At 40.6% G+C, this 20,357-nt stretch overlaps 1 protein-coding gene and 1 pseudogene across 3 annotated transcripts in view; one reads left to right on the forward strand and one right to left on the reverse strand.

Moving 5' to 3' along the window:
- SSBP2 (single stranded DNA binding protein 2) overlaps positions 1 to 20,357 on the reverse strand; it is a 192,292-nt gene that overhangs the window by 151,995 nt on the left and 19,940 nt on the right. The window lies entirely within an intron of this gene.
- Positions 18,273 to 19,905, forward strand: LOC138733459 (protein YIPF1 pseudogene; annotated as a pseudogene).

The following is a 20,357-nucleotide window of genomic DNA, read 5'->3' on the forward strand; positions in this document are numbered from 1 at the left end:
TGGAAACTGATGCAAAGAAACCCAAAAAGAGGCAATACTGTGTAACAAGGAAGACAATATATGAACTTTAACTACAGTATGAGACCAGAATAAGATAAGAATTAGGCTACAGTCCAAGTGTGTAAAATAAACATATGAATGAACTATTTAGCACCTCAGTAGAATGCTAAGCAAATAATACTGACAGGGTCTTCAACACCAAAGGACTGAAGTTTGAAGTGATATTTCAAAAGACAGTTTTTACTTATTAAACTGGCATGAGAAACTGTGTAAAAGCAGCAAGGAGACATATGTTAAATTTTCACATTTGCATACTTGTTGATATCCCATGAGTAATGTGAGGAAAAAATATTTCCCATCAATTTATAACAATGCTGAAGGAATTCTGTTAAAGACATGCCATAGGCCAGAGTTCCCCCTCCCTGCCAAGACAATTAGATAACACATTTATCTATGGCCTGATGATACATTCACTCTGTTAAAAAAACCAAACACATTACCGTTTAGCTCTTACTGCTGCAGTGCTGATTTTGCTAAGCTGGTGTGTTCTGCCACAAGTTTCTGCTCTAACTGGACAAGGCATTCATACATCCTACAAGTTTCTACTGAAATACAAGGAAAATAATCATTTAAGTGGTTCCAGTCAACCAGTCAATCCGAATACTACAAGGAAATAAACAGTAATCACTATGAACTGTGCTGTGGAAATTACTGTCTTGCATGTCAAGGTGGGAAGATGCAAATCACTTAATGAAAGCTAACACTCAAGGCCTCACAGTTGTGTGCCCGCTAATGGTGGTCAGCTCCCCACAATTCCAAAGCCAAAAGACTAAGACAACACCTAGCTTTCCACAGCAGGCAGTAGGAACCTGAAAGCACCAGAAGCTGTTCAGCATATCTGTTCTCTAAGTCACGTGCACCACCTGGCAAGCTCCATCGATTACACACAGGGTACTCAACTGGCTGTTCCAACAAACCTAGGCCTAACAGAAGAAGGGCTCAAGTCATTATCCCAAAGCCTTTCAGGAAACAATTTGTCCATAAAAGCTAAAACCATAGTATCTTTGTTTGATTCCCTAAGACAATACGTATGGAGAAAGTTTCTGACTCAGTCTAAGACTGAACTTCAAGCACTGCCTCTGGTTTATTGTTATTTCTAAGGAGACAAAAGCACAAAAGGAGAAAGGCCACATTTTTCCACAAACAAAAGCTGGACTCAGAATAAGGAATTGCAATAAATTAGCTTCTGCTTTCTCTTGAAAGCTGCCCAGTAAACCTGCTGCAAGCAGGCAACTACTGTACATAATTTCATGCAGTTAAGAAGTGTAGTTGCCTTCATTGTTTCATTAGCCACTTGTCATAACTATAAATATATGCAAGTTAAGTGAGGGTACAGTGGTGTATAACCACTACCCAGAAAGTTATAATATCAAAGCAAGAGCCTGCAGCTCCCCAGCTTTTACCATGTCTGAAAGCACCGCTGAGGTACTGCACCTGCCTTCTGCAGGACCGACAGTCAACACTTCAGTAAGCAACTGTTGCTTCTTCACCGCAAAACGTACAATGGTGAATGCACATCACAGAAATGACCTGAGATGCTACCACAACTTCCACCAGCAACAGACATTATGCTCTTAACATCTGACGCTGGATGTAAAGAAGAAAAAAAAGTATTTACAATGGGAATGTTCCAGATCGGAGCATCCCCAAGACAATGTCAACATGTTTAGATTGCTAACAGTTAATTTTTTAAAACTATTCATGTATGGAAAGTTCTCCATATGACACACCATCCATTTAACTTTTGCTTTTTTAAATAGTAATTAAAAAACACAATGAAAACAAGTAAATCAATATCCATACATAATTTCTAGTTGATGTGAAGAAGAGTGAAGCTGCTGAGCAACATTTAAAAGTAATTCCATAGAAAATACCTTAAATGTTCCTCTCTGTTTCAGAAGACCTGCAGTATTTCAAAATCACAGAAAGGCACCTTTTTTTCCCTTTTCCTTCCAAAAAGGTATATAGACTTCATTTCAAATCCAGAGACTCCTAGGAATCTCACTTATTTAATATCCAAAACACAAGCCTCATTCTCTGAAACAGAAGGAAGTGACATTGAATCTGTATTTTAAATATAATATAACACCTGAAAACATCTCAAATTTTGGATTTCTTGAATCCATCAATCCAGTACTTCTAAAAACTGCTCTGAAGCTCTTGGTGATAAGCCAGTTTTACTAAGTTTCAACTAAGAACAGGAAAAAATGTTTTCTTTAGAAAGTTTTGTATTTTTAACAGACACGTATGTCAAATAACTCTCTTTTCTCTTCGATCATACTGGCAGCCATTCTCCTCCCTTTTTCTCCTTCACACGGCCGAGTGACCAGTGCACATGTCTACTCAGTTCCTCTAAACAGTGGGAAGACAAATTTGGATGCATTATCAAACTTGAGCTACACCCAAGAATTTAGTTACTCTTTTTTCACTGGCTTAGGCAGTTAACAACAGCCTCCATATTACAGGGATTTATCTGCACACACAGCCCTAGAACATCAGCCCTTCCGGGCATGCCATTTCACCTACACATAACTTAGATTTTGGTTTGTTTAGCTTGAGGCCAGCAGACCGCTCTTTTCAAGAGCTTCTAATCATGCCGGTCTACCATTTTTTTTGCCTAGCTCCAAACATGATCTATACTAATGCTAGCGCTCTGTATCCCATCGAAAATGCAACCAGTTTTCTTAGAAACACCTGGGTATTAAATAAAACCCAAACACTCATCTGAGGACACAGCATGTCCCAAAGGAGATACTCGATGTTTGTTTGGCTATGTGAACTGCCTTTTCTGATGGCTTCTATTACGGCCCTGGAAACACAGGCAGCATAAAAGCGTATGTTTTCAACATTATTCATATCCATTTATTCCTTCCTTGTTCTATCGACAGTATGCATCTAATTTTGGGGCTTATGCCCAGTGCTGTAATGAATAGCGGCCTCAGCACCTTGTATTTGGCAGATGTTACTTTCCACATAAGCCATTCCTTCACCTCACTAATTAAGCTATTACAGACAGGGGAAGTCTTCTCCTACCATGATTCTGGGCAGGTAGGCTTAACTCTAGTCTGTCTTCCACTTGACTGACTGCAAGATGTCCTGAAAACATGCCTCAGTAAGCCTTGTCACCTCCCGCTCACTTACATACAATGCTTCACACGTTAAAAGCAGTTGTAACCTACTAAGTGCCCTTTTATTTTAACAGTACTAAGAAATAACAGCAAGGGGGTTATTTCAGTTTACCCTTACACTTGCAACTCACAAATTATTCTTGCATCCTAATTTCACATACTTTTACTACTTAACCTCCTGCAGACTTCCAGCATTAGCACAACTATCTCCAACAACATGTTAACTTGTGCACCTGCATATAACTAAACATTGAATAGGTATCTGCTATCCGTTGATCTTTGCAAAAAGATCAGAGATACATGCTGTGGTGGTGTCTGCAGTCTCTTCCACAAGCACTTAATTGCGTGGTTTTACATATTCTCACTTGCTAAGGATGTCTTAGTTTGTGCTAAGATGTCATACTTGCACAGTATTCCTCACTTTACTTTCATCTGGTGCTGGCTGAATTTCATATTCATTTCTGTCTCAAGTTGCAGCTTGCAGAAATTACTACTGATCCAAAGTACTGTAAAATTAAAACATTTTGCTGTGGACTCCATCTTGAATGGGATAATTTCCATTGATGGATTTCCAAATATTTAATCAAAAAGTGGATTTTCTTTATAATCTAACAGATTTTGAATAAAAATACATGTCCTTTTTGCATCTGTTTTGCACATATATTCCTCAGTTTTCCACCAGAAATTCACAGGCTTCCTAGTCTATGGTTAATAAAGAATTAAGGCTTAGGCACCTGACAGTTTGCATTTTTCCAGCCATATTACCTTGTGTAACAAAATGATATACCTTCCTGCTAACCTTCTTCTCCTGAGCCACTAGAGATACAGCATTATTCCCACAATATTCCTATGTGAAAGTTGTTAAACATCTCAAATGCCTCAGAAGCTGTAATCCATAGTAATGACTACCTTACTTTCATTTGCAAATGAAAGGTGCAAATGAAGGGTGAAACATGCTGAAATTAACTGACTTAGTATCTTCAGTGTTGATGGGACTTCCCAGTGCACTATGCCTCCAGTTTGCTAATGTGCCACTTACCTCTGCTGCATAGATCATGTTTCTGTAGCTTCCTCTTCCACCTCCCTGCTCCCCCCCAACCTAACCTCACCAGCCTAGTAAGCTAAACCATTATCTGTATCATTCCTTAAGTCACATTCCAGGCAGTCTTCAGTCTCCATGGTGGCTGATTGTGTCCCATTCCCTCTCCCCTGTGCCTGCACATCAGCAAGCAGAGGCATACTATGGACTAGCCAAACTGACACTGATGGAAACCATTTTTCATCAGGGGTAAGTTTGCTGCAGCACAGGAAGGAAGACAAGACTTTTTTGGTGTTCTGGTGACTTGCAGAGACCATAGGCAGCAAAACACCTTTATCATGTAGTTCTCAGGACTGTCACACATGAAGCCAGTCTGCTGCTCATGTAGCCTTTGCCTTTTTGCTTCTCCTCATCAAGGGCAATCTATTTATACTGAAATAGCTCAATTCCTTCCAATACCAACAGAAAAGAAGGTTGAATTCATCCAACCACTTACTGGCACTGAGGACCAAAACCATCCTCTTACTACTCTCTCATTTCTTTTCCCCTTCCCAGCTAAGGGCTTAGAAAATTAAACCAACCTCAAAAGTCAAGAGTATCCTGCTTGATGAGTGAGCTAAATCAGCCTGCCAAAGGCCAGAAGAGCCACAAAGGGACAGGAAGAAGCAGGAGCACTCTTTTTGGCAGTTCTCAACTGCCAACACAGGTCTGCACCCACCTTCAGTCCCTTCTCCTGGCTAGAAACTCAAACTTGGCATCTTATGAAAAGGCATGTATTTTTAAGATAACCTCTAATTAGTTTCTTGGGCTTTGACTAGATAAACTATTCAACTTACCATAACTATAAAACATGCTGAACGGCAGCTAAAAAAATTAGTTACATGATAAAAGACATCTTAAAGGGTAAGCTGGGACTTCTATAAAAATACATGAGGTTCCACCCCTTTCTGATAATGAAGGCGCTAACCTTGGTTTTCCCTGCTGCTTTGAACGGTGCAGTAACGTGTTTTTACACACTATTTTTCCCCTGGTATATAATTTGCTATAGTTAACAAGTTTAACACAATGCATCCTGCCCCGGCAGTAAGCACAGCTAGCAGCATGGAGCTATTATAAGGAAGTCACTGGCAGAGAGCAAAACAGACACAGTCCTTAGCAAAATGCAAACTTCAAAGCTACACACATGCCATGGGATTACCAGTTGGCAGCACCCAGCTGAGCAGCCAGTAAATTATATTTCTTGACACATATGACAATCCGGAGTCTTTAAAATCCTGTACCAGCAGAAACCAAGGCTGACACTGACCAATGATGCTGCAAACATCAAGTTTCACTGCTCACCACTTGCCACTCATCACCCACTGTACTCAAGCAAAACATTAATTTGCCAATTCTGCTAATGTCCAAAATGTTTTAAAGCTATGTATGAAGAAGAAGCACATTTTTATTTATACATCAAGAGAAGAACAGTGATTGGCTTCTAACCGCTGCCTCAGTAGCATGCACAGGTTGTTGAGAACATTGCTGCAGTACAACTGGTGCTTCAGCACTCCTTGGCTACCACACAGGCAGACGACACTTTTTCAGACCTGAGGACTATCACCTTCCATGCTTCACAGTGGTCTGTTAGATGGGAGAATCCCTCCACCATATAGCGAGATGTACTACTGAGAACTGGAGGTTCTGCCAGCCTGCTTCAGTGCAAAGCCAGCCAGGTCAACTTTGATCACCTTCAGCAGCAACTGAAGCCATTATAGCTTACATTGCACGGAGGCCAGAGAGGAGTTACCATGGCTTTATTATAGCTCCAAGCGGCGCAGCAATATTATCTTAAAATATTACAGCTGTTCCTAAAGCAACTGCCTACCCTGGAGAAGAAAGAACTTCACCCTTTCTAAAGCAGCACCAAGATGAGTTTGACTCAGATCAGTATTGACTGGACACAAAATGCCCATCAGCTCCACAAAGCAAGCATCATGTAACTTGGTTTTCAGTGAAGAAAACAGTATTTCTAAGTATTTGGCAGAAGCCATGATTTCGCTGGTTTTCCCAGGGTAGAAGGTAGAATAAAGAAGGTAGATTTAGGTAAGATATTAAGAAAAAATTTAGAATCATAGAATCACTACATTGGGAAAGTCCTTTGAGATCATCAGGCCAACCATAGCCATCCACTACTAAGTCAAAGCCCTAAGCATTTCATCTATCTGTCTTTTAAACATCTCCAGGGATGGTGACTCAACCACCTCCCTGGGCAGCCTCTGCCAGTGCCCAATGACCCCTTCTGTGAAAAATTTTTTTCTGATATCCAGTCTGAACCTCCCCTGGTGCAACCTGAGGCCATTTCCCCTTCTCCTGTCCCCTGCCACTTAGGAGAACAGCCCAGCTCCCTCCTCTCCACAACGTCCTTTCAGGTAGTTGTAGAGAGCAATAAGGTCTCCCCTCAGCCTCCTCTTCTCTAGGCTAAACAACCCCAGCTCCCTCAGCCGCTCTTCATAGCACTCATCCTCCAGCCCCTTCACCAGCTTCGCTGCATTCTCTGGACAAGCTCCAGGACCTCAATGTCTTTCTTACCACGAGGGGCCAAAAACTGAACACAGGATTCAAAGTGCAGCCTCACCAATGCCAAGTCCAGGGGCACAATCACCTTGCTGGTCCTGCTGGCCACACTGTTTCTGATACAAGCCAAGATGCCATTGGCCTCGGCCACCTGGGCACCTGGGCACACTGCTGGCTCATGTTCAGATGGCTGCTGACTAGCTGGCTGTGAGGGTCGTGAGGCAGTGGCCCAGGTTGCCCAGAGAAGTCATGGATGCCCTGTACCTGGAGGTGCTCAAGCCAAAGTTGGATGGGGCTTGAGCAATCTGATCCAGTGGGAGGTGTGTCTGCCTATGGCTGGGGGGTTGGAACTGGACAAACTTTAAGGCCCCTTCCAACTCAAACAATTTTGCAGCTCTCATGAAGCATAGGTTTAATATCTTATTAAATACGGTAGGTGGGTCCACCACATTGAAGATTATCAGGAATCACTGCTACTGAAACTTGAAGTCCTCTCTTCAAAGCTGTAGGGTGAGACAACAGGTTAGACTCTCACTTGCCAAAACGTGGAGTGCAGAAGTCGAAGGGAAAGATGCTGGCTGGTACCACAGAAAAGTGAGGGGGTTCACACGGCTGATCTCCTTCCTAAGAGTCACAGCTCATGTTGGGCAATTGTTTTTTTATTACTCTTTTACAGCATATCATGGTTAAATCATAATAATTAGTCAAATAAAGATTGTATCATTCCTTCCCACTCTCTGCCTGCTCTACTTGCTTTCAAACTCTGTTCTATTAAGAACAAACTCCACACTCAGAAGTCGATAGGATGCTCTAAAGAGCTCCCCTTCTCATTTCACAGACTGGCACATTACTACAAGAGTATGTCAGTGTACCTACAGGCTGATGGGGCAAATAAAATCATCTACTTAGAAAGCCAGCAAGCTGATCCTATCTAGCCTTTCAGCACACCCATGTGGCAACCCATAAATATGAAAGAGCTGAAGGATTTGTGTTCAGAAATCAGCATACAGCTATGGCCGTTTCTAGCACACACAGATCACCCCTTGTAAAAGGCTAAAGATTTTTGAGAGAAGACTTTTAAGTTCAGTGGCCAGATTAGATGGAATGCATCTCAGACTTACTAGCAAAATGTTTTCTAAATTTCACCACAAGTTTCCTGTTGGAATCAAGTAGTAGAAAACTGACTATTACTAATACTCCTGCCTGGCAGATTATCTCAATGGCAACCAGAAGTAATGAGCGTTATCACTGAAGAATTAAACAGCAGACTTCCAGGAGACACAATGAATTATGAAATAGAGAATTAGTCTCAAGAGGGAAGAGGAGAAAACAAGGATGAAGAGACAAGCAATAACAAGTCATCTTATGAATCTTAGAGGAATCATATGGGATGAGAAAACCGAGGATGGATTTCCATCAGTACCTATCTAAAAAGTGATCGTGGAAAGTAATTTGTATGACTGATTACGAAATGATAGCATTTTCTTCTGGGGAGATGAAGTTCTGAAAGCATGAGAGTGAAGCTAGCAGACATCAGAAGTCAAACAAATTCAGGGAACTGGTGGAAAGAGTTTCTTCAAAAAAAACCCAGATAACCTGAAGAAAAAAGTGCAAGACAAATATCATGTGATCCATAATATACTAAAAAAAACTCAGTGGGAAATATCAATGGAAGACAGACAGGAAATAAGACTTTACTGTGGCTGCATCAAAAATTCCTCACTGATGCAACCAAAAGGTAAAACAACAGAAAAGGAAGTAAAGGCCCATAACAGTATTAAGGAACAGCACAACTATGTGGGTTACAAACGCAGAAAGGCTGAAGCTTTACTACTTGAATACAACACGAATACACCCAACAAAAGGAAACAACAGCTTAAAGAACAGCCCAGTAAGAGCTGCCGTTTAGGGGAGAGGACAGAAGCACACTGCCTCAAGAGCACTAAGAAGTGAGCCATAGTATTTTCCTAACTGGGAAGAACTGAATAAAGTCTTTTGAAAAGAAAATAAGAAAGGCTCCAAGGATTCACACACCACTCAGAAATAATGCTTAGCACCACAAAATTCCATTTTTTGCACCAGACAAGCCATGAATGTGACATTGGCTGTTTCTTGAGAACAGATGACATAGAATTCTACTTCAGTAAAACTCGAATACTTCTGATACTGAAGAACCAGTGCTGTTAGAAACTCAGAAGGTTGACTTTGACCTCAGCATAACTCATCCTGGCATCTGTCAAGCAAGGCACCCAGTGGCTGCATGTTATGGAGCTCCATGCATGGCAGATGTGAGGCCCCTTTTGGTGTGGTATCAAAAGAGGCTGTGATCAACCTGCTGGTAACCAGGACAGGTCCATTGGGATGTCAGCATGGAATCAGCAATACAGTCATTACTTCTCCAGTGCCACTGCTCTGTAAAAGCTGGGGACAAGAGATGAGCAGAAAAAATAAGTTTCTTCTGAAGCCTATGCCCCTCTTCCCACAGTTCAGAACAGCTTTTCTGTATTTACTTTGGGGGCTGGGTTATTAATTTTGAATGCTTTGCAATTCCAGAGCTGCAAATGACACAATGTCAACTCTGACACAAACTCATGCAGTTCTTTCATTTCTTCTGAGCAATTTCTCTGCAGAGGTTATGAGTGCTGCTTGTCTACTTAACAGGGCACTGAATAGCACAGGCTCAAGCTGCATCAGGCAGCCAAAGCCACCAGGAAAAGCAATTTTCAAGGCTGCCCTATTAGTTCACCTATCTAAATTTTGGGTCCAGCAGATGACAACTAAGCAACTGCCTGAACCATAAAGTTTCCCTTCCAAAGTGGTCAGCTATGATGCTGGTCCTTGGCTTTAAGACTGCTACTCCTGTTGGGTGAGAAGGTCTGCATAGGGGCCTGAAGCGGAAGAACTCATGACATTTCTCTAAAAAAGGAAACCAAAATAATAGCAAGTACCCCAGCCAAAAGACTCAGAGATGTATATATATGTACAGAAATTCACAGCACATATAAATTGATCCTGCAAAACTTCACACACAGTATTCCTCCTCAAATTACAGCAGTTTTCACCCACAGGTCAATTACACACAATGTCATTCTGCCAGACCTACTGACTGCTGTACGGCTGCCAGCTCTACCACACTGGTCTGCTGAATCCTCACACATCTGGTTGACCTGCTAGAAGGCTTTAAGCATTTACTTGATATTTCTCCCATTGGCTGATAGAGACACTCTGAGTAGACAGCTGCAAGTATCCTCTTGCTGCTCCCCAAACTGGATCACAGCCAAGAAGGATTAGCCAAGACCCCCAGCTTACTTAACATTTCCACTCAGCTGCAACTCCAGATAAGCTCAAGCATCCAGCCGCAAGGTACAGTTCACGCATGACAAGTTTGCCAAGCTTCGAGTCCTCTCTCAAACTGCCTAGGGGACAGTCTGCTACCTAAATATGTGTGTTTTACAACTGTACAGATAATTTGCTTAGACTCCAAATTGGAAGTTACTGGAAATATTTTCTTTTGAAATCCAGGTCATTAAAAAAAATACTAGTTTCAATATCCTCCCACATTTTTTTAGAGTGAGAATTCTTTTCAAAGAGAAAGAATTTCATCAACAGAAAGAAAATAATTGAAATTCTGGCTAACAAAGAGTTGATCCACAAAGTCAAACAAACAAACAAAACCAAAATAAAACCAAACCCCAGCAACAATAAAATCTTGCAGTTGTTATGCTATACTACCAAATGTTTGACTAGAAGTCTAGAAAATGTTAATGCTAACTCTCCAAAGTGCTTCTGCTTGCTGGTCTTTGATAGAAGGAAACAAGATATTGGACAACACGGATGAAAAGTATTTGATTCCATATTAACAGCTGACATTTGGTGGAAAAATTGATATTCTGCTTCTTCATACTTAAAACAGGGAAAATAAGCAAACCAACTCTTATACAGTCTCCAACTAAGCATTTCTTTTTTCTAAATCAAAATTTAAACAAAATAAGCATAAAAAGACTGCAGTTCTACCATGCACAGAGCACATTTCAGACTGGCTATTTTGCTGTTACCAATTACAAATGCAGTTGTGTACTGTACATATTAAAGTCAGAAAGGTTATCTTACATTTGGCTTGCACTGGAAAACAGAAAAATGCGTTTTGTCAGTTTTGTAAAGAGGTATTACTAGAATACTGTAATCCATACTGGATACAATTTTTAACTTAGCTTCTTCATTGATACTTCATGGGCAGGAAAGTCAGGAAACACAGAATATAAGTCAATGTCGTATTGCAAAGATGCAATTGCTGCAGCAGAACAATAAAACAGTCAAATAGCAGACTGAAACAGGCCACGGACAAGGCTTAAGATGCCAGGAGCTGGCAGAAGTTAAAAAAAAAATTTTTAAAAGGCAGGAGGGGGAGGGCAAAGGAGAGAAGGGAAGACAAAAACAGAGAGGAGGTAAAAGAGTGTGGGAAGGAAAAAAAAGGAGAAGAGGTAGGAAGGAAGAAAGAGGAGGAAAAAGAGGAGAAAACCAAAATAACATGGGTTCTTATTAGCCAAAGAACTTAAGCTCTCAGAAGGTAGCATCAAGGCTTGTACTTCAATAAGCTCATGTACCTCAACACTACACAACTACCAATAAACATACCTGAATAAGTCCACAGCTGATCCCAGCAATGGCAGCCCCATTCACATCACTAACACCCTTGTGGATTACTATCAGTGGCACACAAAGCAAAGCAAAGAAGTACTTAAAACTGTCAGCTTGTGACTATAACGAAAAGGATACTGAAGATGTCTTAATGGACTCAAAGGTTTGAAATTTAAAAATACTGGTGAGCTCTATACAAAAACTCTAGGTACAGGTTTGCTAAGGAGAGTTTCAGAAAACATTCTCCAAAACATTATGATTCTATGTTGAATTAGATGATCTTTAAGGTCCCTTTCAACCATGGTATTCTACGATACCATGATTATCAGTGATAGCGTATTTCTACCTAAACATCCTCTGCAACAGCAGTGCAAAAAAAAAGTAATCTTCAAAGCGAACCCAAAAATGTTTTATAAACTGTAAACACTACTTTGAATCATAGGATCGCTAAGGTTGGAATGGCCTCAAAGATCATCCAGTCCAACCACCAGCCCAACATCACCATCCCTACTAACCCATGTCCCAAAGTGTCACATCTAAAACTGCTTTTGAACACCTGCAGCAATGGAGACTCCACCACTTCTCTAGGCAGCTTGTCCCACAGCCTGATCACTCTTTTGGTGAAGGATCTCTTTCTAACATCAAATCAAAACCTTCCATGGTGCAACTAGAGGTCATTTCCTCTCATCCTATCACTTGTGATTTGGGAGAAGGGACCAGCACCCACCTCTCTACAAACCTCTTTTTATACAGCTGAAGAGCACAATAAGGTCTCCCCTCAGCCTCCTCCTCTCCAGGCTAAACAACTCCAGTTCCCTCAGCTACTTCTCATAACACTTGTACTCCAGACCATTCCTCAGCTGTGTTGCCCTCCTGTGGACAAGCCCCAGAAGCAATATGTCTTTCTTGGAGAAAGGGGACCAAAACTGAGCACAGGATTCAAGGTGCGGCCTATCTGCTTATTGCTCAGGCTGAAACTACTGCCTAAGTGGCATTTCTAATTTCTTCTCAGTGACATTTGAAAGAATTCTGATCAAACTTCTTAAGAACACAGAAAAGTTGATGAAAAAGACCTACACAACGTTGACATCTTTTTAATTTCTTAGTTAAAAATTAATATTAATATTAACATTTGACAAAGATTTGTATTTAAGAGGATGCTTACACACTGTTTGAAATTGACTTATATATATGGTGTTAAATAGATCTGATCTCATGCCAGAAAGCTAGGCACACACACACATCGCAACAGTTACACTGCTGTTCCACACTTCAATTACTACTTTTATCACCCTTTTTTCATTTTCCCTGTTTGTTACCATGGAAAAACAGGATTAATCTTGAATTACTTTGGAAACTCTTTAAGAGCAGATTCTAATGTACGAAGCTGTGGTCTGCTCAGTATATGAGAGTTACAGAGAGGAAGACGTGTCCCTTGCTGAACCTTACCATAAACAAGACTGCTACCTGCAGAAGCAATGGAAAAGAGACTTAGCTTTTTTTATGACTGTGTCTTCTTTAGTCTGCCACAATTATCGCTACTAAGTTGTGATGAAACGTTAGTATTACCAGGAATGGGAAAGGTATGTGTAGTAGGGAAATCTGCAAAACTCTTTCAAAAACATTTTACAAGTTGTTTCAAGTACCAGCTGACAAAAAAACCCTAACCAATTAGCAAAATTCTTTCACTCTTCTTTACTCTTACCAGACGACATATTACTCTTTACCAGGTTACATAAATAAATATATGCTTCCCTGTCTCATGTTTTATACATGAAAAAGAAAGGCTGAACACATCAGAATTTTTCAGGTACAACCACTTCAGTTTAACAATGCATAATGATCAAACTATTACAAAACTATAATTTTATGTTACATAAAACTTTTAAATGATAAATTATGAGTACTTATCAAACAATGTCCTTCAGCATGTATATCTGTTTCCAAAAACATGCTAATTCAAGTTTCTGAATAACTGCAAAAACAATGAGAGAAGAAAATTGTACTAAACTTGCAATGAATAGCATTACAGTGAAAAAAGAAAGACAACACTGTTCCTTTGAAATTAAATTAAGTAAAAAAAAAAATTAAGTTCTCACTAAAAACAGTTTTTCTCCCTAAAAACAGTTTAGTCAGTGGGCTTACGAATCATGATTCTTTTCGTCGCAGAATGACAGCTGAATCATGATTGCAAAAAGGACTGTAAAAGTCTTTATTTTTCAGATGAGAAGTTACCACAAGTCACACAAAAGCATGGCTAACAGCAATACTGCCTCTTCTCCACCCTTAAATCTCAGTAAGATTCAGAAACAGCCTTTGCACAAAGTCATCTTCCGTGTGACATAAAACAGGCCACCTTATTTTCAGTTTGTTATCCTGGGTCCTGTGTAAACCACAAACACTGGAGACTGACAGATGACTGACATAAAGATGTCCACTCTGACAATCCCTGCCCAGTTTACCTCTGGAGTGAGTTAGCTGTATGCAACCTCAGTTTTCTCCCAGTGGTAGCATATGCTTAGGCAAAACAGAGCACTGTGAAAGGTTTACCTATAGGGGCTGGGGAACCTCCATCACTGGAGGTTTTCAAGCTCAGTAAAGCCATGGCTGAGTGCATCTACTGATCTGAATGGAAGCAATTCATGCACAGCTTCTGGACTACATGATCTCCAGGGATCCCCTCTAACCAACATTTCTGATTTTATAAACTGTTTCCAAAGAACAAATTGGCACTGTCCTCCCTCTTATCTTCATCGCAGACAACTTGCTCAGTATCCTGCTCCTCCACAGCAAAGCAAATCATTCAGAGCTGAGTCCTACTTCTACATCCCTATTCCATCATACATATTTTCACTACAGAGCTGCTCCAACAAGAGAAGTGAAGAGAGGATACAAGAAGAGAGGAGACAACAATCAGAGAAAAGGCTCAAATCTTCTCTTCAACTGAACAGCTACTGGAAACCTTATCCCAAACACACGCTGGAACAGGCTTTCCCAGAAGGCCAAGCACTGAATAACCTTCTGACCTGTCTCAGGTTTAGCAGAGACAGAGTAAAACACAGAAAAAGCCTGACTATGGACGAAATGAACGAAAACAATCAGCTAATAATCAGTCCTAATAAAGGACTGGATTGAGAGGGGGCACCACAAACAGTCACCTTTCCCATGATCAGAAGAAAAAGCTTCATGATGCCTCTGTCATATTAATTTAGGATGATGTAATATGTATCTGCAAGTTTCTCACCTTCAAAGAAAAGGAAAAACTAGATCTTACAAGAAAGAGTACATGTATACACAAATCTGCATTAAATGCAAGATTTGTGTTTGCATCAGCAGCTGGCTGCATTAAAAGCAACAATAAACAAAACATTACAGCTTGTTTAAATACAGAAATTAAATTTTTGTTAGGAATATCATTTTTTACTCTCAACTTGATTCAAAATGATATTTGACTCTAAATTTGGCACTCGAGCTGCAACACCCTCTTTTCCAAGTTACTGATGCTCAACTTCGTCCTATGTGTTTTTATAAACCATATTAAGTTTCTAAATTTCCCTTCTATTGGTATGGTACAAGACAGCTTGTCAGCACAGAACCAGCCATTCACAGCTCTGGATTTCAGTGTCACATCAAAAAGCCAATCCTGTTTCATTCCCTCCTCAGCAGGGTTTCACTAGAGGGTGGGAGTCAAATCCTGGGATTGTATTTAGTATTAGATATAAAGCATTTATAAATCTGCATTAAGCAGTTTAAATGTTTAATATACATTTTAACAAAGGGTCATTTGTTATGGATTTTACTGCAGTGGTTAGACAAAACACTGTCTTTAACACCTTCCACTAGTGTTCTTACTGCCATTTATAATACACACTCTTCATGCCTGTAACCAATTTAATAACAGACATTAATTATTTATTAGCCCTCTATGAACAATTCATAAATGTACCCTTACTATAAAGCATGAATGGACTGGCCTTTAGTTCCACAACAACAGAGCCTGCAGGATTTTAACTGCATGAAAAATAAACCCTACTTACACAGAACTTAAGTCATTCACATTATGTGATACAAAAATACAATCATATATCAAAGCCTACCTTTTATCACAGAATTCCGTAATAGTGGATTTCCCAGAATTTTATATTAATTGGTTATGATGCCACTGTACTGAAAATTAGAATCACATCTAGGAGCAATAAAAGCAGCTTTTCATTCCTCTGTTATGCAACTATTGGATAAATTTAGGTTTTTGCCTTGGGAAGCTAGCTACCAGTTTTTTTGAGCACAGGAGGTACTGCCCAGGCAGGCTGAAGGCAAATTTTACTATCAAATTCCCAGCAGCACCTCATTCATGTGCTAAATTCTTCTGAAGAGCCCACTCCCCACCTCTGTGCTCTGCATGCACTATTTCAGGTAGGCAGCTAAGATGCCAGGTTGGTACCCATATGTTATTTACAAAACTCACATCTTCACTGCTCCAACACTGGACTATGACCAATGTTTGTTTTCCTTCACGCTGCTCAAGAAGTCTTTCCTGCTTCTCTGGATAAGTTGCCGTTGACACAAATAATCTCCAGAGCCTCAGTGGTGGGGTGCTCCCATGCAGATAACACTGAATGCTGAAAAGCTTGCATGACAAGTCTCCTACTCTTCCAATCACATACAGGGTGGAAAGCCTTAGAAGTAGGCTGCTTAGGATCTCTTGCTTGCTTACAGGGAAAGAAAATATATAGAAAACTGCGTATTTTGCCCTTCTAGTTTTTAAACACAGACTTTGGAAACAATATTGTTTGTTAACTGAGTGTCAATCTTCACTTTCAGAGTAGCTGATGTTATATATATTTTTAGTATTAAAGTCAGTTATTAGTTTAAGTATGTACAAGGCATACCTGCCTCGTCCTGGCACTGCACTGGCTTGCTTTTACTACAAATGTTATTCTTCTCACATGAGAACAGCACTAAATTTAAAGCAAATACTTATAGTACAGCAAAATACAATAAAAGTTCCTTAGTGGCAAAACACAAGGAACAACACTTTCCTAAGTTTTCAAGTCTGGTGTTTGCATCTCTTTTCCCTCGGATTTTTCTCCAGCTAACTGCATCATCAAACCCAGTTTTTTAACAGTGCTTAAACTTCTGTTTTTTTTTTTTTACATTAAACTCATTATTTGCTTTACAGCAGACACCCTTCCTGAACACCAGCAGGAGATCTAATGTGACCTAACTGAACTGGTGGAGTATCAAATCAAAGTATCAATGGTGTTACACACAGCACTTGTGTTGCCCATCTTTGAAAGCATGCTCTGCCAGAGTACAACAACCAACAGCAAGTAAGATCACATACGAAAAAAAACCCTACCCAGGTATCAGGAAGCATACAGCAAGGCCTCGAACTCTTTGTTCCCAGCACTCTGGATTCATTCAGGAAAGAGACATTACACCAGGGGAAAATAAAATACAAAACCAAAGGCTCACAGTGCAAAATTAATTCATGCAGCTCAAAATTACTCATCTATTTCAAGTCAATTAGAAAATATAAATCATAGAGAAGGCTGCTCTTTGCACATGAGAAAAATGCCTGTCTTAAATAATAAAATGTCCTTTTCAGACCTATATTATGCCTTCTACGTGCCATCTCACTTAATACAAAAGCACAAACTGAAAAAAATGAGTTCTTGCCCAAATGAAGATCACAGGCAAGTTGATAAAGGAACGCATACATAATCTGAATAAAAGTTTAATGAACACTAAAGTTCACAAATGAAGAGAGACTAATCGAGACTTTATAACACATATGAGGAAAAAGGAAAACAGAGCAAACACAGGAGGCATTACCAATGTACACTCAGGTAAAAGAAAACATAAAGAAATACAGACACTGAGAAATAACCACAGGACGACACACAACATTATGCAGCATTAAAGATCCTTGGGCCAAGAGGGCCTAAGCTGGACATGGATGGACGTACCAGGTGAGAGTTCAAAGAGCAGATACGGTGGTTAGTGTGCAGAAAAGAACAGGGCACTAACATCGTGACAATACTAGGGTGCGAGCACCTTCAGCATCTTCTACCAACATCTGGTCTCCTTCAACCAAGGCAAATTAAGTGCCAACATGGCAGACACAGCTAGGCTGATGAAATCTTTCCACTGTCAACAAGATAATTCCACCTATAATCTGGATTCACTAAACAGCCTTTACAATCCTTCAGGAAAATGAATGTAACTTTTAAGCACTCATTCATGCAGCTGTCCGCTCCTTTGAAGATTGGTCCCTGGAAGTAGGCAGCACTGACTAGCTTTGAAGATGTCCTTAAACAATAGAACAACAATCACGTGCAGGGGAAAAAGGTACGTACATGGGAATAATAACTGAACAAGCAAGCCTGAGATAAAGATCTGTCAAGGCCAATATGAAACTCAGACAGTCCCAGCAAGATCAGCATAGTGTAAAGCCAGTCATCATTTTGTTATGTGCTCCCTTCGCAGTGCCTCTGACCGAAATAACGTCCTTGCTTTTTAGAAAATGGCTATTCAATGGTTCCTTATTGCTGTCTCTCCCCAAGAGAGCTCAAGCCTTGCTGTGATAATCAGAGAAAAAGGCAAAGGGACTGCAACCTAAGCCCCAGGAACTCAACTGTCTTCTGCCCCAAAGAAAATTACACGGGCCCAAGACATAAAATGATACACCCTTGAAAACAGTGTAAGAGGCAACAAGAGGTAGGCAAGCCTGTAATTTCATCAATCAAGAAATTGCAACAGATGGGAGAGATGCATTTGGAAACACGTTAAATCTCTACAGTGTTTCCTGTCAGACTATGCAGTCTTTCTTCATTCCTAGAAATGTGGAAATGGGGGTAAAAAAGGAGTAGTTGGAGATTCACAGGTCTTGTTAGGACAGAAGTAAAAAGTCTGTGGTGCCATGGAGCCTATCTTATAGAACATTTCTAATGGGACTCCTGCAATTTTCCTAACTCTCCCTGCAGATGCAATAGCCACGGAACAGAACAATAATTACTAAAGAAAAACTTTTTTTCTCTGAAGTAGCTTGTTACTGGCATCAGCCAACAGGCTGAATATAAGCCTTGTGGATGTACTGAGATTTGATGGTGAGCTAAGTCTGACCGGGTTTTTCACCTCCTACTTCTGAGTGTTTAACTTCCACTGGCCTTTTACCAAGACCTTGCAATCAAAAACATTACCAGCTAGATCCATTATGGCCAACAAAGGAAACAAAAAAGGATCTCCTCACAAAGGCTGTATCACACAACCCCATATCCATACATAGATGGCAGAGACCCTGCTGGTGCACAGAAAGATAATCCTGGCTTTTATCACCAGGACCACAAGTTTCTTGTCTTGTAGTTGTGAAGGAGGAGTACAGTTTGTCCCACACTAGCCTACCACTACATGGTGCGGTCCTGCCGCTCACCCAGTAGTACGAGGGACCACTTTAGCTTCAGGATAAGCTAATCCTATCCTTACTCCTAAAGATCAATCCCAGGTCAGCATCCTGTCCGTGTCTTGGGTTGGGGGAGCTCACAGTCAAATGCATAGCATACAGCCAGTTCAGCTCCAGATTGCATCCCCCAAATCCAAGCAGTCACGCTGCATTTGCCTTACGTTCCATCCAAGTTCAACAGATTGTGACTAAGTTTCCCCCAAAACATAAGAAGCGGAACTCACAGGCCAGCTCCTGCTCCATCTCCTGTCTAGACCTGCTGGGAACATCAGGCTGCTTCATCAGGCTGCACATTTGAGTACTACCAGACGTTCTTCAATGTGGACAATTACCAGGTCCTAGACAGAATCAAAGGTTCAGTTTTCCCAGTACCAGGGAAGAACTTTGTGAGGCTGTATATTCGCAGCAATCCTGACCTTTATGGTCCCTTTTGGATATGTGCCACACTTGTCTTTACCATTGCTGTTAGTGGCAATCTCTCGAATTTCTTTATCCATCTGGGCAAGCCCACGTACCGCTACATGCCCGAGTTCAGAAAAGTGTCCATAACAGCAACAACGATTTATGCATGTGCTTGGCTTGTTCCCCTTGCTCTCTGGGGATTCCTGATGTGGAGGAACAGTAAAGTTATGAACATTATACTACTCTTTCCTGGAGATGTGTGTGTATATGGCTACTCCCTCTTCGTTTACATTCCAACAGCGATTTTGTGGATCATACCGCAAAAAATTGTGCGCTGGGTCCTGATGGTGTTCTCCTTGTGTCTTTCGGGGTCCGTTTTGGTGATGACCTTTTGGCCTGCTGTCCGAGATGACAACAGGAGGATTGCATTGGCAACTGTGGTGACCATTGTTCTGCTTCATGCTCTGCTGGCTGTTGGCTGCTTGGCATACTTTTTTGATGCCCCTGAACTGGATTTTCCTGCACCTGTCATCCCTACTTACAATGGAACAACAGGAATAACAAAGAGTCATTAAGTATGGTTAAAATGCCCGTTTCTCTGTGTGTACAGTAATTTTATTTTAGATGCAGAGAGGGAGTTTGTGTTTTGCATTCAGGCAGATTACACTCAATACCTTCTGGTATTTTTGGTGCGTTTTCCTCTCCTATATATCATTTATGCAGTCCTGTGCCAAGTGCTCCTCATGCCCTGTACATAAAGCTCCCACCTCCACTGCTGTAGACAGCCTAAGTTTTATACTCCGGGAGCTCCAGGGCTCATCCCCCATCCCATGTTTGCCTATGTCCCAGTACAGCTTTCAGATAAGCTGGATCTCTTCTTCTGACTATTTGAGAATGCTACTTTGGTCAGCACAACAGCTGCAAGTATTCACGAAACCAAATGTTATCTTTATTTGTTTAATTTTCAATACAACATTTAAAACCTAAGTATGCGACAAAATCATTCTAATCTCTTCCATTTCATTGGGAGAACCACTTACTAAAACAGAGAAAATTGTTTTCTCAGTACCTC

Source organism: Phaenicophaeus curvirostris, chromosome Z (assembly GCF_032191515.1).
Source record: "Phaenicophaeus curvirostris isolate KB17595 chromosome Z, BPBGC_Pcur_1.0, whole genome shotgun sequence".
Lineage (NCBI taxonomy): Eukaryota > Metazoa > Chordata > Aves > Cuculiformes > Cuculidae > Phaenicophaeus > Phaenicophaeus curvirostris.